Genomic DNA, 25,552 nt, shown 5'->3' with positions numbered 1-25,552 from the left:
AAGTCTGTGCACAGAATTTAGCAAGGGCCTCGCACCTTCTGATGCATCAGGTAGGTGCACAATAGCATAGCCTAACCCTCTGTACTTTGGTCTATATTGATGCGGGACATAGACAGCCAGCTGATGACCAATCCATTAGTGCAATGGATGGCTGGAAGCATTTGTCTTTGCCTTTGCAATACCACAGAAGCAATGCATGGTCAATGTACAGCAATGACACACCTGTGTGAACAGCCAGGAGACCCCCCCCCCCCCCCCCATGTTATGTTACATAGTTACATAGTTAGTACGGTCGAAAAAAGACATATGTCCATCACGTTCAACCAGGGAATTAAGGGGTAGGGGTGTGGCGCGATATTGGGGAAGGGATGAGATTTTATATTTCTTCATAAGCATTAATCTTATTTTGTCAATTAGGAACATTCAGCACCCACCCGCTATCAAGGCAGCTGCCTATCATGTCATGCCCTACCTGCACAGGTGTGCTGGCTACTCAAATGATCCAATTAAGGAGGCCATTTAGTCAGCAGCAGCAGAAGTCCTGTGCCTGGACGCTCCAACAGGGGCCAGACACAAGCAGAAGCAGAAGCAGCAGAAGCAGCAGCAGCACCACCTTTTGTTTTTTGGCTGCAGCAGCAGCAAGGCCCACAGGGCTGGCTAGCTGGCTAGCCAGCAAGCAGGTAGCAATGAAAGTAGGAATCTTTCTTTTTAACCCTGTAAGGGGGTGGTGCACTGTACCCGAAGATACTGCCATATCGGGTCAATGCATAGGGCGACGGAAGCAAGCTTCGAAATCGGCCCCCGTTCTCAAAAATCCATTTAATATATGGTCCCCAGATAGGGGACGTATCAGATATTAAACTGATAAGAACAGATACTACACTTGATCTTAGCCAAAAGGCCGAGAAGCGATAACCGTGAAAGGGGCGGGCCCAACAAGGTCCCCTTCATGGGCACTATCACTGCTTGCTGTCAGGGAGGCTGCCAGACAATTTTCCATGCACACTCTGGGCTGGGGGGCAGTCAACCACCAGTACACACAGCAGAACCTAAACCCATACCATTATTGCTAAGCAGCAAGACAGGGGCCCATTGCACTCCCACGGGGCCTTTTTAAATGCAATCCATAACCCGGATTTGCCAGGAACCCTTCTTACTCCTCCTACTTGCATGTGACACTGGGCTTAGGATCTGCATAGGAAACACACACACAAGCACACACCTACCTTTGTTGCCTGCAGATGCCTCCTTGGCTGTCCCCAAACGGTATCAAACCAACACCCACGGGAAGCTGTAAGCATAGAGGACATGCCTGCACCCCATTGGACTTACCTGTGTGGGTTAAATCCGGGTTATTTGACAACCTATGGCGGTGATGGTTCTGCTCAGGCAGAGCAGTGCTGATGCTCCTCATAAAGCTGTCACTGCTGTGAAGGTTCTAGGTGACATCACAAATCCCTTTGGTTACATACACAACAAAGCTGGGTTGTTGTTGTTTACACTCTGCAAGGCCTGTGGAAGTGAGTGACATCATAGCACTGTAGTTCTGAGGGTTCAAGATGGATGCAACAATCTCCTGTTGCTTCTATGAAGGCCGTAATAGACGACATCACCAAACAGCTCCATAGTCACATACACAGCAAAGGAGAGATGTTGTTTACACCTAGTGATGTCAGTGGTATTGAGTGACATCACAGCACAGTGCTAAGGCTCCTGGGCCTGGACACAGCAGCGGCTGCAATATCTCAACGGAGAATACGTTTATATCTATGTGTGTGTGTGCGCATATATATATATATATATATATATATATATATATATATATATATATATTTCTCCGCCGAAATCACTTTTAAACCCATTTCCACCTTTTTTTCCCTTCTCTTCCTCTTACTTTTTTTTCACGTTTTTTTACGTTTTTCTCCTTTTCGCCTCTTTTCTGGGCGTATTATTCTTCTTTTTCTTCTTTTTTTTCGTCTAATGCATACCCCATCAGTGCAGCAATGCTTATTCAATACCGCCAGCAGATGGAGACACTGGGGGATAATTTTCTAAGGATTTATACTGATTTTTCCTGTCTGAATTTGTCGCACAGAAAGTTGCAGGCCAAATATGTGTGACATTTCTGCGACTTTAGCTTCTAGAGCATTTTTACAACATTATACATAGGTGCTGAATACATAAAAAGCGACTGTTCAGCGACAGACAAGTCGCATCGGCTGAAAGTAGGCCAGAATGTCAGTCCATGTTGGAGCAGGTTTAGATACAGTCTAAAGCATAGATCTCAAAGTCTGTGCACAGAATTTAGCAAGGGCCTCGCACCTTCTGATGCATCAGGTAGGTGCACAATAGCATAGCCTAACCCTCTGTACTTTGGTCTATATTGATGCGGGACATAGACAGCCAGCTGATGACCAATCCATTAGTGCAATGGATGGCTGGAAGCATTTGTCTTTGCCTTTGCAATGCCACAGAAGCAATGCATGGTCAATGTACAGCAATGACACACCTGTGTGAACAGCCAGGAGACCCCCCCCCCCCCCCCCATGTTATGTTACATAGTTACATAGTTAGTACGGTCGAAAAAAGACATATGTCCATCACGTTCAACCAGGGAATTAAGGGGTAGGGGTGTGGCGCGATATTGGGGAAGGGATGAGATTTTATATTTCTTCATAAGCATTAATCTTATTTTGTCAATTAGGAACATTCAGCACCCACCCGCTATCAAGGCAGCTGCCTATCATGTCATGCCCTACCTGCACAGGTGTGCTGGCTACTCAAATGATCCAATTAAGGAGGCCATTTAGTCAGCAGCAGCAGAAGTCCTGTGCCTGGACGCTCCAACAGGGGCCAGACACAAGCAGAAGCAGAAGCAGCAGAAGCAGCAGCAGCACCACCTTTTGTTTTTTGGCTGCAGCAGCAGCAAGGCCCACAGGGCTGGCTAGCTGGCTAGCCAGCAAGCAGGTAGCAATGAAAGTAGGAATCTTTCTTTTTAACCCTGTAAGGGGGTGGTGCACTGTACCCGAAGATACTGCCATATCGGGTCAATGCATAGGGCGACGGAAGCAAGCTTCGAAATCGGCCCCCGTTCTCAAAAATCCATTTAATATATGGTCCCCAGATAGGGGACGTATCAGATATTAAACTGATAAGAACAGATACTACACTTGATCTTAGCCAAAAGGCCGAGAAGCGATAACCGTGAAAGGGGCGGGCCCAACAAGGTCCCCTTCATGGGCACTATCACTGCTTGCTGTCAGGGAGGCTGCCAGACAATTTTCCATGCACACTCTGGGCTGGGGGGCAGTCAACCACCAGTACACACAGCAGAACCTAAACCCATACCATTATTGCTAAGCAGCAAGACAGGGGCCCATTGCACTCCCACGGGGCCTTTTTAAATGCAATCCATAACCCGGATTTGCCAGGAACCCTTCTTACTCCTCCTACTTGCATGTGACACTGGGCTTAGGATCTGCATAGGAAACACACACACAAGCACACACCTACCTTTGTTGCCTGCAGATGCCTCCTTGGCTGTCCCCAAACGGTATCAAACCAACACCCACGGGAAGCTGTAAGCATAGAGGACATGCCTGCACCCCATTGGACTTACCTGTGTGGGTTAAATCCGGGTTATTTGACAACCTATGGCGGTGATGGTTCTGCTCAGGCAGAGCAGTGCTGATGCTCCTCATAAAGCTGTCGCTGCTGTGAAGGTTCTAGGTGACATCACAAATCCCTTTGGTTACATACACAACAAAGCTGGGTTGTTGTTGTTTACACTCTGCAAGGCCTGTGGAAGTGAGTGACATCATAGCACTGTAGTTCTGAGGGTTCAAGATGGATGCAACAATCTCCTGTTGCTTCTATGAAGGCCGTAATAGACGACATCACCAAACAGCTCCATAGTCACATACACAGCAAAGGAGAGATGTTGTTTACACCTAGTGATGTCAGTGGTATTGAGTGACATCACAGCACAGTGCTAAGGCTCCTGGGCCTGGACACAGCAGCGGCTGCAATATCTCAACGGAGAATACGTTTATATCTATGTGTGTGTGTGCGCATATATATATATATATATATATATATATATATATATATATATATATATATTTCTCCGCCGAAATCACTTTTAAACCCATTTCCACCTTTTTTTCCCTTCTCTTCCTCTTACTTTTTTTTCACGTTTTTTTACGTTTTTCTCCTTTTCGCCTCTTTTCTGGGCGTATTATTCTTCTTTTTCTTCTTTTTTTTCGTCTAATGCATACCCCATCAGTGCAGCAATGCTTATTCAATACCGCCAGCAGATGGAGACACTGGGGGATAATTTTCTAAGGATTTATACTGATTTTTCCTGTCTGAATTTGTCGCACAGAAAGTTGCAGGCCAAATATGTGTGACATTTCTGCGACTTTAGCTTCTAGAGCATTTTTACAACATTATACATAGGTGCTGAATACATAAAAAGCGACTGTTCAGCGACAGACAAGTCGCATCGGCTGAAAGTAGGCCAGAATGTCAGTCCATGTTGGAGCAGGTTTAGATACAGTCTAAAGCATAGATCTCAAAGTCTGTGCACAGAATTTAGCAAGGGCCTCGCACCTTCTGATGCATCAGGTAGGTGCACAATAGCATAGCCTAACCCTCTGTACTTTGGTCTATATTGATGCGGGACATAGACAGCCAGCTGATGACCAATCCATTAGTGCAATGGATGGCTGGAAGCATTTGTCTTTGCCTTTGCAATACCACAGAAGCAATGCATGGTCAATGTACAGCAATGACACACCTGTGTGAACAGCCAGGAGACCCCCCCCCCCCCCCCCCATGTTATGTTACATAGTTACATAGTTAGTACGGTCGAAAAAAGACATATGTCCATCACGTTCAACCAGGGAATTAAGGGGTAGGGGTGTGGCGCGATATTGGGGGAAGGGATGAGATTTTATATTTCTTCATAAGCATTAATCTTATTTTGTCAATTAGGAACATTCAGCACCCACCCGCTATCAAGGCAGCTGCCTATCATGTCATGCCCTACCTGCACAGGTGTGCTGGCTACTCAAATGATCCAATTAAGGAGGCCATTTAGTCAGCAGCAGCAGAAGTCCTGTGCCTGGACGCTCCAACAGGGGCCAGACACAAGCAGAAGCAGAAGCAGCAGAAGCAGCAGCAGCACCACCTTTTGTTTTTTGGCTGCAGCAGCAGCAAGGCCCACAGGGCTGGCTAGCTGGCTAGCCAGCAAGCAGGTAGCAATGAAAGTAGGAATCTTTCTTTTTAACCCTGTAAGGGGGTGGTGCACTGTACCCGAAGATACTGCCATATCGGGTCAATGCATAGGGCGACGGAAGCAAGCTTCGAAATCGGCCCCCGTTCTCAAAAATCCATTTAATATATGGTCCCCAGATAGGGGACGTATCAGATATTAAACTGATAAGAACAGATACTACACTTGATCTTAGCCAAAAGGCCGAGAAGCGATAACCGTGAAAGGGGCGGGCCCAACAAGGTCCCCTTCATGGGCACTATCACTGCTTGCTGTCAGGGAGGCTGCCAGACAATTTTCCATGCACACTCTGGGCTGGGGGGCAGTCAACCACCAGTACACACAGCAGAACCTAAACCCATACCATTATTGCTAAGCAGCAAGACAGGGGCCCATTGCACTCCCACGGGGCCTTTTTAAATGCAATCCATAACCCGGATTTGCCAGGAACCCTTCTTACTCCTCCTACTTGCATGTGACACTGGGCTTAGGATCTGCATAGGAAACACACACACAAGCACACACCTACCTTTGTTGCCTGCAGATGCCTCCTTGGCTGTCCCCAAACGGTATCAAACCAACACCCACGGGAAGCTGTAAGCATAGAGGACATGCCTGCACCCCATTGGACTTACCTGTGTGGGTTAAATCCGGGTTATTTGACAACCTATGGCGGTGATGGTTCTGCTCAGGCAGAGCAGTGCTGATGCTCCTCATAAAGCTGTCGCTGCTGTGAAGGTTCTAGGTGACATCACAAATCCCTTTGGTTACATACACAACAAAGCTGGGTTGTTGTTGTTTACACTCTGCAAGGCCTGTGGAAGTGAGTGACATCATAGCACTGTAGTTCTGAGGGTTCAAGATGGATGCAACAATCTCCTGTTGCTTCTATGAAGGCCGTAATAGACGACATCACCAAACAGCTCCATAGTCACATACACAGCAAAGGAGAGATGTTGTTTACACCTAGTGATGTCAGTGGTATTGAGTGACATCACAGCACAGTGCTAAGGCTCCTGGGCCTGGACACAGCAGCGGCTGCAATATCTCAACGGAGAATACGTTTATATCTATGTGTGTGTGTGCGCATATATATATATATATATATATATATATATATATATATATATATATATTCTCCGCCGAAATCACTTTTAAACCCATTTCCACCTTTTTTTCCCTTCTCTTCCTCTTACTTTTTTTTCACGTTTTTTTACGTTTTTCTCCTTTTTGCCTCTTTTCTGGGCGTATTATTCTTCTTTTTCTTCTTTTTTTTCGTCTAATGCATACCCCATCAGTGCAGCAATGCTTATTCAATACCGCCAGCAGATGGAGACACTGGGGGATAATTTTCTAAGGATTTATACTGATTTTTCCTGTCTGAATTTGTCGCACAGAAAGTTGCAGGCCAAATATGTGTGACATTTCTGCGACTTTAGCTTCTAGAGCATTTTTACAACATTATACATAGGTGCTGAATACATAAAAAGTGACTGTTCAGCGACAGACAAGTCGCATCGGCTGAAAGTAGGCCAGAATGTCAGTCCATGTTGGAGCAGGTTTAGATACAGTCTAAAGCATAGATCTCAAAGTCTGTGCACAGAATTTAGCAAGGGCCTCGCACCTTCTGATGCATCAGGTAGGTGCACAATAGCATAGCCTAACCCTCTGTACTTTGGTCTATATTGATGCGGGACATAGACAGCCAGCTGATGACCAATCCATTAGTGCAATGGATGGCTGGAAGCATTTGTCTTTGCCTTTGCAATACCACAGAAGCAATGCATGGTCAATGTACAGCAATGACACACCTGTGTGAACAGCCAGGAGACCCCCCCCCCCCCCCCATGTTATGTTACATAGTTACATAGTTAGTACGGTCGAAAAAAGACATATGTCCATCACGTTCAACCAGGGAATTAAGGGGTAGGGGTGTGGCGCGATATTGGGGAAGGGATGAGATTTTATATTTCTTCATAAGCATTAATCTTATTTTGTCAATTAGGAACATTCAGCACCCACCCGCTATCAAGGCAGCTGCCTATCATGTCATGCCCTACCTGCACAGGTGTGCTGGCTACTCAAATGATCCAATTAAGGAGGCCATTTAGTCAGCAGCAGCAGAAGTCCTGTGCCTGGACGCTCCAACAGGGGCCAGACACAAGCAGAAGCAGAAGCAGCAGAAGCAGCAGCAGCACCACCTTTTGTTTTTTGGCTGCAGCAGCAGCAAGGCCCACAGGGCTGGCTAGCTGGCTAGCCAGCAAGCAGGTAGCAATGAAAGTAGGAATCTTTCTTTTTAACCCTGTAAGGGGGTGGTGCACTGTACCCGAAGATACTGCCATATCGGGTCAATGCATAGGGCGACGGAAGCAAGCTTCGAAATCGGCCCCCGTTCTCAAAAATCCATTTAATATATGGTCCCCAGATAGGGGACGTATCAGATATTAAACTGATAAGAACAGATACTACACTTGATCTTAGCCAAAAGGCCGAGAAGCGATAACCGTGAAAGGGGCGGGCCCAACAAGGTCCCCTTCATGGGCACTATCACTGCTTGCTGTCAGGGAGGCTGCCAGACAATTTTCCATGCACACTCTGGGCTGGGGGGCAGTCAACCACCAGTACACACAGCAGAACCTAAACCCATACCATTATTGCTAAGCAGCAAGACAGGGGCCCATTGCACTCCCACGGGGCCTTTTTAAATGCAATCCATAACCCGGATTTGCAAGGAACCCTTCTTACTCCTCCTACTTGCATGTGACACTGGGCTTAGGATCTGCATAGGAAACACACACACAAGCACACACCTACCTTTGTTGCCTGCAGATGCCTCCTTGGCTGTCCCCAAACGGTATCAAACCAACACCCACGGGAAGCTGTAAGCATAGAGGACATGCCTGCACCCCATTGGACTTACCTGTGTGGGTTAAATCCGGGTTATTTGACAACCTATGGCGGTGATGGTTCTGCTCAGGCAGAGCAGTGCTGATGCTCCTCATAAAGCTGTCGCTGCTGTGAAGGTTCTAGGTGACATCACAAATCCCTTTGGTTACATACACAACAAAGCTGGGTTGTTGTTGTTTACACTCTGCAAGGCCTGTGGAAGTGAGTGACATCATAGCACTGTAGTTCTGAGGGTTCAAGATGGATGCAACAATCTCCTGTTGCTTCTATGAAGGCCATAATAGACGACATCACCAAACAGCTCCATAGTCACATACACAGCAAAGGAGAGATGTTGTTTACACCTAGTGATGTCAGTGGTATTGAGTGACATCACAGCACAGTGCTAAGGCTCCTGGGCCTGGACACAGCAGCGGCTGCAATATCTCAACGGAGAATACGTTTATATCTATGTGTGTGTGTGCGCATATATATATATATATATATATATATATATATATATATATATTTCTCCGCCGAAATCACTTTTAAACCCATTTCCACCTTTTTTTCCCTTCTCTTCCTCTTACTTTTTTTTCACGTTTTTTTACGTTTTTCTCCTTTTCGCCTCTTTTCTGGGCGTATTATTCTTCTTTTTCTTCTTTTTTTTCGTCTAATGCATACCCCATCAGTGCAGCAATGCTTATTCAATACCGCCAGCAGATGGAGACACTGGGGGATAATTTTCTAAGGATTTATACTGATTTTTCCTGTCTGAATTTGTCGCACAGAAAGTTGCAGGCCAAATATGTGTGACATTTCTGCGACTTTAGCTTCTAGAGCATTTTTACAACATTATACATAGGTGCTGAATACATAAAAAGCGACTGTTCAGCGACAGACAAGTCGCATCGGCTGAAAGTAGGCCAGAATGTCAGTCCATGTTGGAGCAGGTTTAGATACAGTCTAAAGCATAGATCTCAAAGTCTGTGCACAGAATTTAGCAAGGGCCTCGCACCTTCTGATGCATCAGGTAGGTGCACAATAGCATAGCCTAACCCTCTGTACTTTGGTCTATATTGATGCGGGACATAGACAGCCAGCTGATGACCAATCCATTAGTGCAATGGATGGCTGGAAGCATTTGTCTTTGCCTTTGCAATACCACAGAAGCAATGCATGGTCAATGTACAGCAATGACACACCTGTGTGAACAGCCAGGAGACCCCCCCCCCCCCCCCCCCATGTTATGTTACATAGTTACATAGTTAGTACGGTCGAAAAAAGACATATGTCCATCACGTTCAACCAGGGAATTAAGGGGTAGGGGTGTGGCGCGATATTGGGGAAGGGATGAGATTTTATATTTCTTCATAAGCATTAATCTTATTTTGTCAATTAGGAACATTCAGCACCCACCCGCTATCAAGGCAGCTGCCTATCATGTCATGCCCTACCTGCACAGGTGTGCTGGCTACTCAAATGATCCAATTAAGGAGGCCATTTAGTCAGCAGCAGCAGAAGTCCTGTGCCTGGACGCTCCAACAGGGGCCAGACACAAGCAGAAGCAGAAGCAGCAGAAGCAGCAGCAGCACCACCTTTTGTTTTTTGGCTGCAGCAGCAGCAAGGCCCACAGGGCTGGCTAGCTGGCTAGCCAGCAAGCAGGTAGCAATGAAAGTAGGAATCTTTCTTTTTAACCCTGTAAGGGGGTGGTGCACTGTACCCGAAGATACTGCCATATCGAGTCAATGCATAGGGCGACGGAAGCAAGCTTCGAAATCGGCCCCCGTTCTCAAAAATCCATTTAATATATGGTCCCCAGATAGGGGACGTATCAGATATTAAACTGATAAGAACAGATACTACACTTGATCTTAGCCAAAAGGCCGAGAAGCGATAACCGTGAAAGGGGCGGGCCCAACAAGGTCCCCTTCATGGGCACTATCACTGCTTGCTGTCAGGGAGGCTGCCAGACAATTTTCCATGCACACTCTGGGCTGGGGGGCAGTCAACCACCAGTACACACAGCAGAACCTAAACCCATACCATTATTGCTAAGCAGCAAGACAGGGGCCCATTGCACTCCCACGGGGCCTTTTTAAATGCAATCCATAACCCGGATTTGCCAGGAACCCTTCTTACTCCTCCTACTTGCATGTGACACTGGGCTTAGGATCTGCATAGGAAACACACACACAAGCACACACCTACCTTTGTTGCCTGCAGATGCCTCCTTGGCTGTCCCCAAACGGTATCAAACCAACACCCACGGGAAGCTGTAAGCATAGAGGACATGCCTGCACCCCATTGGACTTACCTGTGTGGGTTAAATCCGGGTTATTTGACAACCTATGGCGGTGATGGTTCTGCTCAGGCAGAGCAGTGCTGATGCTCCTCATAAAGCTGTCGCTGCTGTGAAGGTTCTAGGTGACATCACAAATCCCTTTGGTTACATACACAACAAAGCTGGGTTGTTGTTGTTTACACTCTGCAAGGCCTGTGGAAGTGAGTGACATCATAGCACTGTAGTTCTGAGGGTTCAAGATGGATGCAACAATCTCCTGTTGCTTCTATGAAGGCCGTAATAGACGACATCACCAAACAGCTCCATAGTCACATACACAGCAAAGGAGAGATGTTGTTTACACCTAGTGATGTCAGTGGTATTGAGTGACATCACAGCACAGTGCTAAGGCTCCTGGGCCTGGACACAGCAGCGGCTGCAATATCTCAACGGAGAATACGTTTATATCTATGTGTGTGTGTGCGCATATATATATATATATATATATATATATATATATATATATATATATATATTTCTCCCCCGAAATCACTTTTAAACCCATTTCCACCTTTTTTTCCCTTCTCTTCCTCTTACTTTTTTTTCACGTTTTTTTACGTTTTTCTCCTTTTCGCCTCTTTTCTGGGCGTATTATTCTTCTTTTTCTTCTTTTTTTTCGTCTAATGCATACCCCATCAGTGCAGCAATGCTTATTCAATACCGCCAGCAGATGGAGACACTGGGGGATAATTTTCTAAGGATTTATACTGATTTTTCCTGTCTGAATTTGTCGCACAGAAAGTTGCAGGCCAAATATGTGTGACATTTCTGCGACTTTAGCTTCTAGAGCATTTTTACAACATTATACATAGGTGCTGAATACATAAAAAGCGACTGTTCAGCGACAGACAAGTCGCATCGGCTGAAAGTAGGCCAGAATGTCAGTCCATGTTGGAGCAGGTTTAGATACAGTCTAAAGCATAGATCTCAAAGTCTGTGCACAGAATTTAGCAAGGGCCTCGCACCTTCTGATGCATCAGGTAGGTGCACAATAGCATAGCCTAACCCTCTGTACTTTGGTCTATATTGATGCGGGACATAGACAGCCAGCTGATGACCAATCCATTAGTGCAATGGATGGCTGGAAGCATTTGTCTTTGCCTTTGCAATACCACAGAAGCAATGCATGGTCAATGTACAGCAATGACACACCTGTGTGAACAGCCAGGAGACCCCCCCCCCCCCCCCCCCATGTTATGTTACATAGTTACATAGTTAGTACGGTCGAAAAAAGACATATGTCCATCACGTTCAACCAGGGAATTAAGGGGTAGGGGTGTGGCGCGATATTGGGGAAGGGATGAGATTTTATATTTCTTCATAAGCATTAATCTTATTTTGTCAATTAGGAACATTCAGCACCCACCCGCTATCAAGGCAGCTGCCTATCATGTCATGCCCTACCTGCACAGGTGTGCTGGCTACTCAAATGATCCAATTAAGGAGGCCATTTAGTCAGCAGCAGCAGAAGTCCTGTGCCTGGACGCTCCAACAGGGGCCAGACACAAGCAGAAGCAGAAGCAGCAGAAGCAGCACCTTTTGTTTTTTGGCTGCAGCAGCAGCAAGGCCCACAGGGCTGGCTAGCTGGCTAGCCAGCAAGCAGGTAGCAATGAAAGTAGGAATCTTTCTTTTTAACCCTGTAAGGGGGTGGTGCACTGTACCCGAAGATACTGCCATATCGGGTAAATGCATAGGGCGACGGAAGCAAGCTTCGAAATCGGCCCCCGTTCTCAAAAATCCATTTAATATATGGTCCCCAGATAGGGGACGTATCAGATATTAAACTGATAAGAACAGATACTACACTTGATCTTAGCCAAAAGGCCGAGAAGCGATAACCGTGAAAGGTGCGGGCCCAACAAGGTCCCCTTCATGGGCACTATCACTGCTTGCTGTCAGGGAGGCTGCCAGACAATTTTCCATGCACACTCTGGGCTGGGGGGCAGTCAACCACCAGTACACACAGCAGAACCTAAACCCATACCATTATTGCTAAGCAGCAAGACAGGGGCCCATTGCACTCCCACGGGGCCTTTTTAAATGCAATCCATAACCCGGATTTGCCAGGAACCCTTCTTACTCCTCCTACTTGCATGTGACACTGGGCTTAGGATCTGCATAGGAAACACACACACAAGCACACACCTACCTTTGTTGCCTGCAGATGCCTCCTTGGCTGTCCCCAAACGGTATCAAACCAACACCCACGGGAAGCTGTAAGCATAGAGGACATGCCTGCACCCCATTGGACTTACCTGTGTGGGTTAAATCCGGGTTATTTGACAACCTATGGCGGTGATGGTTCTGCTCAGGCAGAGCAGTGCTGATGCTCCTCATAAAGCTGTCGCTGCTGTGAAGGTTCTAGGTGACATCACAAATCCCTTTGGTTACATACACAACAAAGCTGGGTTGTTGTTGTTTACACTCTGCAAGGCCTGTGGAAGTGAGTGACATCATAGCACTGTAGTTCTGAGGGTTCAAGATGGATGCAACAATCTCCTGTTGCTTCTATGAAGGCCGTAATAGACGACATCACCAAACAGCTCCATAGTCACATACACAGCAAAGGAGAGATGTTGTTTACACCTAGTGATGTCAGTGGTATTGAGTGACATCACAGCACAGTGCTAAGGCTCCTGGGCCTGGACACAGCAGCGGCTGCAATATCTCAACGGAGAATACGTTTATATCTATGTGTGTGTGTGCGCATATATATATATATATATATATATATATATATATATATATTTCTCCGCCGAAATCACTTTTAAACCCATTTCCACCTTTTTTTCCCTTCTCTTCCTCTTACTTTTTTTTCACGTTTTTTTAAGTTTTTCTCCTTTTCGCCTCTTTTCTGGGCGTATTATTCTTCTTTTTCTTCTTTTTTTTCGTCTAATGCATACCCCATCAGTGCAGCAATGCTTATTCAATACCGCCAGCAGATGGAGACACTGGGGGATAATTTTCTAAGGATTTATACTGATTTTTCCTGTCTGAATTTGTCGCACAGAAAGTTGCAGGCCAAATATGTGTGACATTTCTGCGACTTTAGCTTCTAGAGCATTTTTACAACATTATACATAGGTGCTGAATACATAAAAAGCGACTGTTCAGCGACAGACAAGTCGCATCGGCTGAAAGTAGGCCAGAATGTCAGTCCATGTTGGAGCAGGTTTAGATACAGTCTAAAGCATAGATCTCAAAGTCTGTGCACAGAATTTAGCAAGGGCCTCGCACCTTCTGATGCATCAGGTAGGTGCACAATAGCATAGCCTAACCCTCTGTACTTTGGTCTATATTGATGCGGGACATAGACAGCCAGCTGATGACCAATCCATTAGTGCAATGGATGGCTGGAAGCATTTGTCTTTGCCTTTGCAATACCACAGAAGCAATGCATGGTCAATGTACAGCAATGACACACCTGTGTGAACAGCCAGGAGACCCCCCCCCCCCCCCCCCCATGTTATGTTACATAGTTACATAGTTAGTACGGTCGAAAAAAGACATATGTCCATCACGTTCAACCAGGGAATTAAGGGGTAGGGGTGTGGCGCGATATTGGGGAAGGGATGAGATTTTATATTTCTTCATAAGCATTAATCTTATTTTGTCAATTAGGAACATTCAGCACCCACCCGCTATCAAGGCAGCTGCCTATCATGTCATGCCCTACCTGCACAGGTGTGCTGGCTACTCAAATGATCCAATTAAGGAGGCCATTTAGTCAGCAGCAGCAGAAGTCCTGTGCCTGGACGCTCCAACAGGGGCCAGACACAAGCAGAAGCAGAAGCAGCAGAAGCAGCAGCAGCACCACCTTTTGTTTTTTGGCTGCAGCAGCAGCAAGGCCCACAGGGCTGGCTAGCTGGCTAGCCAGCAAGCAGGTAGCAATGAAAGTAGGAATCTTTCTTTTTAACCCTGTAAGGGGGTGGTGCACTGTACCCGAAGATACTGCCATATCGGGTCAATGCATAGGGCGACGGAAGCAAGCTTCGAAATCGGCCCCCGTTCTCAAAAATCCATTTAATATATGGTCCCCAGATAGGGGACGTATCAGATATTAAACTGATAAGAACAGATACTACACTTGATCTTAGCCAAAAGGCCGAGAAGCGATAACCGTGAAAGGGGCGGGCCCAACAAGGTCCCCTTCATGGGCACTATCACTGCTTGCTGTCAGGGAGGCTGCCAGACAATTTTCCATGCACACTCTGGGCTGGGGGGCAGTCAACCACCAGTACACACAGCAGAACCTAAACCCATACCATTATTGCTAAGCAGCAAGACAGGGGCCCATTGCACTCCCACGGGGCCTTTTTAAATGCAATCCATAACCCGGATTTGCCAGGAACCCTTCTTACTCCTCCTACTTGCATGTGACACTGGGCTTAGGATCTGCATAGGAAACACACACACAAGCACACACCTACCTTTGTTGCCTGCAGATGCCTCCTTGGCTGTCCCCAAACGGTATCAAACCAACACCCACGGGAAGCTGTAAGCATAGAGGACATGCCTGCACCCCATTGGACTTACCTGTGTGGGTTAAATCCGGGTTATTTGACAACCTATGGCGGTGATGGTTCTGCTCAGGCAGAGCAGTGCTGATGCTCCTCATAAAGCTGTCGCTGCTGTGAAGGTTCTAGGTGACATCACAAATCCCTTTGGTTACATACACAACAAAGCTGGGTTGTTGTTGTTTACACTCTGCAAGGCCTGTGGAAGTGAGTGACATCATAGCACTGTAGTTCTGAGGGTTCAAGATGGATGCAACAATCTCCTGTTGCTTCTATGAAGGCCGTAATAGACGACATCACCAAACAGCTCCATAGTCACATACACAGCAAAGGAGAGATGTTGTTTACACCTAGTGATGTCAGTGGTATTGAGTGACATCACAGCACAGTGCTAAGGCTCCTGGGCCTGGACACAGCAGCGGCTGCAATATCTCAACGGAGAATACGTTTATATCTATGTGTGTGTGTGCGCATATATATATATATATATATATATATATATATATATATATATATATTTCTCCGCCGAAATCACTTTTAAACCCATTTCCACCTTTTTTTCCCTTCTCTTCCTCTTACTTTTTTTTCACGTTTTTTTACGTTTTTCTCCTTTTCGCCTCTTTTCTGGGCGTATTATTCTTCTTTTTCTTCTTTTTTTTCGTCTAATGCATACCCCATCAGTGCAGCAATGCTTATTCAATACCGCCAGCAGATGGAGACACTGGGGGATAATTTTCTAAGGATTTATACTGATTTTTCCTGTCTGAATTTGTCGCACAGAAAGTTGCAGGCCAAATATGTGTGACATTTCTGCGACTTTAGCTTCTAGAGCATTTTTACAACATTATACATAGGTGCTGAATACATAAAAAGCGACTGTTCAGCGACAGACAAGTCGCATCGGCTGAAAGTAGGCCAGAATGTCAGTCCATGTTGGAGCAGGTTTAGATACAGTCTAAAGCATAGATCTCAAAGTCTGTGCACAGAATTTAGCAAGGGCCTCGCACCTTCTGATGCATCAGGTAGGTGCACAATAGCATAGCCTAACCCTCTGTACTTTGGTCTATATTGATGCGGGACATAGACAGCCAGCTGATGACCAATCCATTAGTGCAATGGATGGCTGGAAGCATTTGTCTTTGCCTTTGCAATACCACAGAAGCAATGCATGGTCAATGTACAGCAATGACACACCTGTGTGAACAGCCAGGAGACCCCCCCCCCCCCCCCATGTTATGTTACATAGTTACATAGTTAGTACGGTCGAAAAAAGACATGTGTCCATCACGTTCAACCAGGGAATTAAGGGGTAGGGGTGTGGCGCGATATTGGGGAAGGGATGAGATTTTATATTTCTTCATAAGCATTAATCTTATTTTGTCAATTAGGAACATTCAGCACCCACCCGCTATCAAGGCAGCTGCCTATCATGTCATGCCCTACCTGCACAGGTGTGCTGGCTACTCAAATGATCCAATTAAGGAGGCCATTTAGTCAGCAGCAGCAGAAGTCCTGTGCCTGGACGCTCCAACAGGGGCCAGACACAAGCAGAAGCAGAAGCAGCAGAAGCAGCAGCAGCACCACCTTTTGTTTTTTGGCTGCAGCAGCAGCAAGGCCCACAGGGCTGGCTAGCTGGCTAGCCAGCAAGCAGGTAGCAATGAAAGTAGGAATCTTTCTTTTTAACCCTGTAAGGGGGTGGTGCACTGTACCCGAAGATACTGCCATATCGGGTCAATGCATAGGGCGACGGAAGCAAGCTTCGAAATCGGCCCCCGTTCTCAAAAATCCATTTAATATATGGTCCCCAGATAGGGGACGTATCAGATATTAAACTGATAAGAACAGATACTACACTTGATCTTAGCCAAAAGGCCGAGAAGCGATAACCGTGAAAGGGGCGGGCCCAACAAGGTCCCCTTCATGGGCACTATCACTGCTTGCTGTCAGGGAGGCTGCCAGACAATTTTCCATGCACACTCTGGGCTGGGGGGCAGTCAACCACCAGTACACACAGCAGAACCTAAACCCATACCATTATTGCTAAGCAGCAAGACAGGGGCCCATTGCACTCCCACGGGGCCTTTTTAAATGCAATCCATAACCCGGATTTGCCAGGAACCCTTCTTACTCCTCCTACTTGCATGTGACACTGGGCTTAGGATCTGCATAGGAAACACACACACAAGCACACACCTACCTTTGTTGCCTGCAGATGCCTCCTTGGCTGTCCCCAAACGGTATCAAACCAACACCCACGGGAAGCTGTAAGCATAGAGGACATGCCTGCACCCCATTGGACTTACCTGTGTGGGTTAAATCCGGGTTATTTGACAACCTATGGCGGTGATGGTTCTGCTCAGGCAGAGCAGTGCTGATGCTCCTCATAAAGCTGTCGCTGCTGTGAAGGTTCTAGGTGACATCACAAATCCCTTTGGTTACATACACAACAAAGCTGGGTTGTTGTTGTTTACACTCTGCAAGGCCTGTGGAAGTGAGTGACATCATAGCACTGTAGTTCTGAGGGTTCAAGATGGATGCAACAATCTCCTGTTGCTTCTATGAAGGCCGTAATAGACGACATCACCAAACAGCTCCATAGTCACATACACAGCAAAGGAGAGATGTTGTTTACACCTAGTGATGTCAGTGGTATTGAGTGACATCACAGCACAGTGCTAAGGCTCCTGGGCCTGGACACAGCAGCGGCTGCAATATCTCAACGGAGAATACGTTTATATCTATGTGTGTGTGTGCGCATATATATATATATATATATATATATATATATATATATATATATATATTTCTCCGCCGAAATCACTTTTAAACCCATTTCCACCTTTTTTTCCCTTCTCTTCCTCTTACTTTTTTTTCACGTTTTTTTACGTTTTTCTCCTTTTCGCCTCTTTTCTGGGCGTATTATTCTTCTTTTTCTTCTTTTTTTTCGTCTAATGCATACCCCATCAGTGCAGCAATGCTTATTCAATACCGCCAGCAGATGGAGACACTGGGGGATAATTTTCTAAGGATTTATACTGATTTTTCCTGTCTGAATTTGTCGCACAGAAAGTTGCAGGCCAAATATGTGTGACATTTCTGCGACTTTAGCTTCTAGAGCATTTTTACAACATTATACATAGGTGCTGAATACATAAAAAGCGACTGTTCAGCGACAGACAAGTCGCATCGGCTGAAAGTAGGCCAGAATGTCAGTCCATGTTGGAGCAGGTTTAGATACAGTCTAAAGCATAGATCTCAAAGTCTGTGCACAGAATTTAGCAAGGGCCTCGCACCTTCTGATGCATCAGGTAGGTGCACAATAGCATAGCCTAACCCTCTGTACTTTGGTCTATATTGATGCGGGACATAGACAGCCAGCTGATGACCAATCCATTAGTGCAATGGATGGCTGGAAGCATTTGTCTTTGCCTTTGCAATACCACAGAAGCAATGCATGGTCAATGTACAGCAATGACACACCTGTGTGAACAGCCAGGAGACCCCCCCCCCCCCCCCCATGTTATGTTACATAGTTACATAGTTAGTACGGTCGAAAAAAGACATATGTCCATCACGTTCAACCAGGGAATTAAGGGGTAGGGGTGTGGCGCGATATTGGGGAAGGGATGAGATTTTATATTTCTTCATAAGCATTAATCTTATTTTGTCAATTAGGAACATTCAGCACCCACCCGCTATCAAGGCAGCTGCCTATCATGTCATGCCCTACCTGCACAGGTGTGCTGGCTACTCAAATGATCCAATTAAGGAGGCCATTTAGTCAGCAGCAGCAGAAGTCCTGTGCCTGGACGCTCCAACAGGGGCCAGACACAAGCAGAAGCAGAAGCAGCAGAAGCAGCAGCAGCACCACCTTTTGTTTTTTGGCTGCAGCAGCAGCAAGGCCCACAGGGCTGGCTAGCTGGCTAGCCAGCAAGCAGGTAGCAATGAAAGTAGGAATCTTTCTTTTTAACCCTGTAAGGGGGTGGTGCACTGTACCCGAAGATACTGCCATATCGGGTCAATGCATAGGGCGACGGAAGCAAGCTTCGAAATCGGCCCCCGTTCTCAAAAATCCATTTAATATATGGTCCCCAGATAGGGGACGTATCAGATATTAAACTGATAAGAACAATACTACACTTGATCTTAGCCAAAAGGCCGAGAAGCGATAACCGTGAAAGGGGCGGGCCCAACAAGGTCCCCTTCATGGGCACTATCACTGCTTGCTGTCAGGGAGGCTGCCAGACAATTTTCCATGCACACTCTGGGCTGGGGGGCAGTCAACCACCAGTACACACAGCAGAACCTAAACCCATACCATTATTGCTAAGCAGCAAGACAGGGGCCCATTGCACTCCCACGGGGCCTTTTTAAATGCAATCCATAACCCGGATTTGCCAGGAACCCTTCTTACTCCTCCTACTTGCATGTGACACTGGGCTTAGGATCTGCATAGGAAACACACACACAAGCACACACCTACCTTTGTTGCCTGCAGATGCCTCCTTGGCTGTCCCCAAACGGTATCAAACCAACACCCACGGGAAGCTGTAAGCATAGAGGACATGCCTGCACCCCATTGGACTTACCTGTGTGGGTTAAATCCGGGTTATTTGACAACCTATGGCGGTGATGGTTCTGCTCAGGCAGAGCAGTGCTGATGCTCCTCATAAAGCTGTCGCTGCTGTGAAGGTTCTAGGTGACATCACAAATCCCTTTGGTTACATACACAACAAAGCTGGGTTGTTGTTGTTTACACTCTGCAAGGCCTGTGGAAGTGAGTGACATCATAGCACTGTAGTTCTGAGGGTTCAAGATGGATGCAACAATCTCCTGTTGCTTCTATGAAGGCCGTAATAGACGACATCACCAAACAGCTCCATAGTCACATACACAGCAAAGGAGAGATGTTGTTTACACCTAGTGATGTCAGTGGTATTGAGTGACATCACAGCACAGTGCTAAGGCTCCTGGGCCTGGACACAGCAGCGGCTGCAATATCTCAACGGAGAATACGTTTATATCTATGTGTGTGTGTGCGCATATATATATATATATATATATATATATATATATATATATATATATATTTCTCCGCCGAAATCACTTTTAAACCCATTTCCACCTTTTTTTCCCTTCTCTTCCTCTTACTTTTTTTTCACGTTTTTTTACGTTTTTCTCCTTTTCGCCTCTTTTCTGGGCGTATTATTCTTCTTTTTCTTCTTTTTTTTCGTCTAATGCATACCCCATCAGTGCAGCAATGCTTATTCAATACCGCCAGCAGATGGAGACACTGGGGGATAATTTTCTAAGGATTTATACTGATTTTTCCTGTCTGAATTTGTCGCACAGAAAGTTGCAGGCCAAATAATATGTGTGACATTTCTGCGACTTTAGCTTCTAGAGCATTTTTACAACATTATACATAGGTGCTGAATACATAAAAAGCGACTGTTCAGCGACAGACAAGTCGCATCGGCTGAAAGTAGGCCAGAATGTCAGTCCATGTTGGAGCAGGTTTAGATACAGTCTAAAGCATAGATCTCAAAGTCTGTGCACAGAATTTAGCAAGGGCCTCGCACCTTCTGATGCATCAGGTAGGTGCACAATAGCATAGCCTAACCCTCTGTACTTTGGTCTATATTGATGCGGGACATAGACAGCCAGCTGATGACCAATCCATTAGTGCAATGGATGGCTGGAAGCATTTGTCTTTGCCTTTGCAATACCACAGAAGCAATGCATGGTCAATGTACAGCAATGACACACCTGTGTGAACAGCCAGGAGACCCCCCCCCCCCCCCCATGTTATGTTACATAGTTACATAGTTAGTACGGTCGAAAAAAGACATATGTCCATCACGTTCAACCAGGGAATTAAGGGGTAGGGGTGTGGCGCGATATTGGGGAAGGGATGAGATTTTATATTTCTTCATAAGCATTAATCTTATTTTGTCAATTAGGAACATTCAGCACCCACCCGCTATCAAGGCAGCTGCCTATCATGTCATGCCCTACCTGCACAGGTGTGCTGGCTACTCAAATGATCCAATTAAGGAGGCCATTTAGTCAGCAGCAGCAGAAGTCCTGTGCCTGGACGCTCCAACAGGGGCCAGACACAAGCAGAAGCAGAAGCAGCAGAAGCAGCAGCAGCACCACCTTTTGTTTTTTGGCTGCAGCAGCAGCAAGGCCCACAGGGCTGGCTAGCTGGCTAGCCAGCAAGCAGGTAGCAATGAAAGTAGGAATCTTTCTTTTTAACCCTGTAAGGGGGTGGTGCACTGTACCCGAAGATACTGCCATATCGGGTCAATGCATAGGGCGACGGAAGCAAGCTTCGAAATCGGCCCCCGTTCTCAAAAATCCATTTAATATATGGTCCCCAGATAGGGGACGTATCAGATATTAAACTGATAAGAACAGATACTACACTTGATCTTAGCCAAAAGGCCGAGAAGCGATAACCGTGAAAGGGGCGGGCCCAACAAGGTCCCCTTCATGGGCACTATCACTGCTTGCTGTCAGGGAGGCTGCCAGACAATTTTCCATGCACACTCTGGGCTGGGGGGCAGTCAACCACCAGTACACACAGCAGAACCTAAACCCATACCATTATTGCTAAGCAGCAAGACAGGGGCCCATTGCACTCCCACGGGGCCTTTTTAAATGCAATCCATAACCCGGATTTGCCAGGAACCCTTCTTACTCCTCCTACTTGCATGTGACACTGGGCTTAGGATCTGCATAGGAAACACACACACAAGCACACACCTACCTTTGTTGCCTGCAGATGCCTCCTTGGCTGTCCCCAAACGGTATCAAACCAACACCCACGGGAAGCTGTAAGCATAGAGGACATGCCTGCACCCCATTGGACTTACCTGTGTGGGTTAAATCCGGGTTATTTGACAACCTATGGCGGTGATGGTTCTGCTCAGGCAGAGCAGTGCTGATGCTCCTCATAAAGCTGTCGCTGCTGTGAAGGTTCTAGGTGACATCACAAATCCCTTTGGTTACATACACAACAAAGCTGGGTTGTTGTTGTTTACACTCTGCAAGGCCTGTGGAAGTGAGTGACATCATAGCACTGTAGTTCTGAGGGTTCAAGATGGATGCAACAATCTCCTGTTGCTTCTATGAAGGCCGTAATAGACGACATCACCAAACAGCTCCATAGTCACATACACAGCAAAGGAGAGATGTTGTTTACACCTAGTGATGTCAGTGGTATTGAGTGACATCACAGCACAGTGCTAAGGCTCCTGGGCCTGGACACAGCAGCGGCTGCAATATCTCAACGGAGAATACGTTTATATCTATGTGTGTGTGTGCGCATATATATATATATATATATATATATATATATATATATATATATATTCTCCGCCGAAATCACTTTTAAACCCATTTCCACCTTTTTTTCCCTTCTCTTCCTCTTACTTTTTTTTCACGTTTTTTTACGTTTTTCTCCTTTTCGCCTCTTTTCTGGGCGTATTATTCTTCTTTTTCTTCTTTTTTTTCGTCTAATGCATACCCCATCAGTGCAGCAATGCTTATTCAATACCGCCAGCAGATGGAGACACTGGGGGATAATTTTCTAAGGATTTATACTGATTTTTCCTGTCTGAATTTGTCGCACAGAAAGTTGCAGGCCAAATATGTGTGACATTTCTGCGACTTTAGCTTCTAGAGCATTTTTACAACATTATACATAGGTGCTGAATACATAAAAAGCGACTGTTCAGCGACAGACAAGTCGCATCGGCTGAAAGTAGGCCAGAATGTCAGTCCATGTTGGAGCAGGTTTAGATACAGTCTAAAGCATAGATCTCAAAGTCTGTGCACAGAATTTAGCAAGGGCCTCGCACCTTCTGATGCATCAGGTAGGTGCACAATAGCATAGCCTAACCCTCTGTACTTTGGTCTATATTGATGCGGGACATAGACAGCCAGCTGATGACCAATCCATTAGTGCAATGGATGGCTGGAAGCATTTGTCTTTGCCTTTGCAATACCACAGAAGCAATGCATGGTCAATGTACAGCAATGACACACCTGTGTGAACAGCCAGGAGACCCCCCCCCCCCCCCCATGTTATGTTACATAGTTACATAGTTAGTACGGTCGAAAAAAGACATATGTCCATCACGTTCAACCAGGGAATTAAGGGGTAGGGGTGTGGCGCGATATTGGGGAAGGGATGAGATTTTATATTTCTTCATAAGCATTAATCTTATTTTGTCAATTAGGAACATTCAGCACCCACCCGCTATCAAGGCAGCTGCCTATCATGTCATGCCCTACCTGCACAGGTGTGCTGGCTACTCAAATGATCCAATTAAGGAGGCCATTTAGTCAGCAGCAGCAGAAGTCCTGTGCCTGGACGCTCCAACAGGGGCCAGACACAAGCAGAAGCAGAAGCAGCAGAAGCAGCAGCAGCACCACCTTTTGTTTTTTGGCTGCAGCAGCAGCAAGGCCCACAGGGCTGGCTAGCTGGCTAGCCAGCAAGCAGGTAGCAATGAAAGTAGGAATCTTTCTTTTTAACCCTGTAAGGGGGTGGTGCACTGTACCCGAAGATACTGCCATATCGGGTTAATGCATAGGGCGACGGAAGCAAGCTTCGAAATCGGCCCCCGTTCTCAAAAATCCATTTAATATATGGTCCCCAGATAGGGGACGTATCAGATATTAAACTGATAAGAACAGATACTACACTTGATCTTAGCCAAAAGGCCGAGAAGCGATAACCGTGAAAGGGGCGGGCCCAACAAGGTCCCCTTCATGGGCACTATCACTGCTTGCTGTCAGGGAGGCTGCCAGACAATTTTCCATGCACACTCTGGGCTGGGGGGCAGTCAACCACCAGTACACACAGCAGAACCTAAACCCATACCATTATTGCTAAGCAGCAAGACAGGGGCCCATTGCACTCCCACGGGGCCTTTTTAAATGCAATCCATAACCCGGATTTGCCAGGAACCCTTCTTACTCCTCCTACTTGCATGTGACACTGGGCTTAGGATCTGCATAGGAAACACACACACAAGCACACACCTACCTTTGTTGCCTGCAGATGCCTCCTTGGCTGTCCCCAAACGGTATCAAACCAACACCCACGGGAAGCTGTAAGCATAGAGGACATGCCTGCACCCCATTGGACTTACCTGTGTGGGTTAAATCCGGGTTATTTGACAACCTATGGCGGTGATGGTTCTGCTCAGGCAGAGCAGTGCTGATGCTCCTCATAAAGCTGTCGCTGCTGTGAAGGTTCTAGGTGACATCACAATCCCTATGGTTACATACACGACAAAGCTGGGTTGTTGTTGTTTACACTCTGCAAGGCCTGTGGAAGTGAGTGACATCATAGCACTGTAGTTCTGAGGGTTCTAGATGGATGCAACAATCTCCTGTTGCTTCTATGAAGGCCATAATAGACGACATCACCAAACAGCTCCATAGTCACATACACAGCAAAGGAGAGATGTTGTTTACACCTAGTGATGTCAGTGGTATTGAGTGACATCACAGCACAGTGCTAAGGCTCCTGGGCCTGGACACAGCAGCGGCTGCAATATCTCAACGGAGAATACGTTTATATATATGTGTGTGTGTGCGCGTATATATATATATATATATATATATATATATATATATATATTTCTCCGCCGAAATCACTTTTAAACCCATTTCCACCTTTTTTTCCCTTCTCTTCCTCTTACTTTTTTTTCACGTTTTTTTACGTTTTTCTCCTTTTCGCCTCTTTTCTGGGCGTATTATTCTTCTTTTTCTTCTTTTTTTTCGTCTAATGCATACCCCATCAGTGCAGCAATGCTTATTCAATACCGCCAGCAGATGGAGACACTGGGGGATAATTTTCTAAGGATTCATACTGATTTTTCCTGTCTGAATTTGTCGCACAGAAAGTTGCAGGCCAAATATGTGTGACATTTCTGCGACTTTAGCTTCTAGAGCATTTTTACAACATTATACATAGGTGCTGAATACATAAAAAGCGACTGTTCAGCGACAGACAAGTCGCATCGGCTGAAAGTAGGCCAGAATGTCAGTCCATGTTGGAGCAGGTTTAGATACAGTCTAAAGCATAGATCTCAAAGTCTGTGCACAGAATTTAGCAAGGGCCTCGCACCTTCTGATGCATCAGGTAGGTGCACTATAGCATAGCCTAACCCTCTGTACTTTGGTCTATATTGATGCGGGACATAGACAGCCAGCTGATGACCAATCCATTAGTGCAATGGATGGCTGGAAGCATTTGTCTTTGCCTTTGCAATACCACAGAAGCAATGCATGGTCAATGTACAGCAATGACACACCTGTGTGAACAGCCAGGAGACCCCCCCATGTTATGTTACATAGTTACATAGTTAGTACGGTCGAAAAAAGACATATGTCCATCAAGTTCAACCAGGGAATTAAGGGGTAGGGGTGTGGCGCGATATTGGGGAAGGGATGAGATTTTATATTTCTTCATAAGCATTAATCTTATTTTGTCAATTAGGAACATTCAGCACC

At 46.1% G+C, this 25,552-nt stretch overlaps 11 non-coding genes across 11 annotated transcripts; all 11 read right to left on the bottom strand.

Moving 5' to 3' along the window:
- Nucleotides 1–722: 722 nt before the first annotated feature.
- LOC130342849 (U2 spliceosomal RNA) lies at nt 723–913 on the bottom strand. Its single transcript, XR_008882322.1, has one exon. It is a non-coding gene; the product is annotated as a U2 spliceosomal RNA (small nuclear RNA).
- Nucleotides 914–3,009: 2,096 nt separating this feature from the next.
- On the bottom strand, nt 3,010–3,200 carry LOC130342847 (U2 spliceosomal RNA). The gene has a single exon (XR_008882321.1). It is a non-coding gene; the product is annotated as a U2 spliceosomal RNA (small nuclear RNA).
- A 2,100-nt stretch (nt 3,201–5,300) lies between these two features.
- Nucleotides 5,301–5,491, bottom strand: LOC130342846 (U2 spliceosomal RNA). The gene has a single exon (XR_008882320.1). It is a non-coding gene; the product is annotated as a U2 spliceosomal RNA (small nuclear RNA).
- Nucleotides 5,492–7,585: 2,094 nt separating this feature from the next.
- On the bottom strand, nt 7,586–7,776 carry LOC130342845 (U2 spliceosomal RNA). The gene has a single exon (XR_008882319.1). It is a non-coding gene; the product is annotated as a U2 spliceosomal RNA (small nuclear RNA).
- A 2,092-nt stretch (nt 7,777–9,868) lies between these two features.
- On the bottom strand, nt 9,869–10,059 carry LOC130342804 (U2 spliceosomal RNA). The gene has a single exon (XR_008882284.1). It is a non-coding gene; the product is annotated as a U2 spliceosomal RNA (small nuclear RNA).
- Nucleotides 10,060–12,150: 2,091 nt separating this feature from the next.
- On the bottom strand, nt 12,151–12,341 carry LOC130342806 (U2 spliceosomal RNA). Its single transcript, XR_008882286.1, has one exon. It is a non-coding gene; the product is annotated as a U2 spliceosomal RNA (small nuclear RNA).
- A 2,090-nt stretch (nt 12,342–14,431) lies between these two features.
- Nucleotides 14,432–14,622, bottom strand: LOC130342844 (U2 spliceosomal RNA). Its single transcript, XR_008882318.1, has one exon. It is a non-coding gene; the product is annotated as a U2 spliceosomal RNA (small nuclear RNA).
- Nucleotides 14,623–16,715: 2,093 nt separating this feature from the next.
- LOC130342843 (U2 spliceosomal RNA) lies at nt 16,716–16,906 on the bottom strand. The gene has a single exon (XR_008882317.1). It is a non-coding gene; the product is annotated as a U2 spliceosomal RNA (small nuclear RNA).
- Nucleotides 16,907–19,002: 2,096 nt separating this feature from the next.
- On the bottom strand, nt 19,003–19,192 carry LOC130342811 (U2 spliceosomal RNA). The gene has a single exon (XR_008882291.1). It is a non-coding gene; the product is annotated as a U2 spliceosomal RNA (small nuclear RNA).
- Nucleotides 19,193–21,290: 2,098 nt separating this feature from the next.
- On the bottom strand, nt 21,291–21,481 carry LOC130342840 (U2 spliceosomal RNA). Its single transcript, XR_008882315.1, has one exon. It is a non-coding gene; the product is annotated as a U2 spliceosomal RNA (small nuclear RNA).
- A 2,092-nt stretch (nt 21,482–23,573) lies between these two features.
- Nucleotides 23,574–23,764, bottom strand: LOC130342808 (U2 spliceosomal RNA). The gene has a single exon (XR_008882288.1). It is a non-coding gene; the product is annotated as a U2 spliceosomal RNA (small nuclear RNA).
- Nucleotides 23,765–25,552: the final 1,788 nt, after the last annotated feature.

Source organism: Hyla sarda, unplaced genomic scaffold, assembly GCF_029499605.1.
Source record: "Hyla sarda isolate aHylSar1 unplaced genomic scaffold, aHylSar1.hap1 scaffold_659, whole genome shotgun sequence".
Taxonomy (NCBI): domain Eukaryota; kingdom Metazoa; phylum Chordata; class Amphibia; order Anura; family Hylidae; genus Hyla; species Hyla sarda.
The sequence above is the reverse complement of the archived record's forward strand: the minus strand, read 5'-3'. Positions and strand labels throughout refer to the sequence as shown.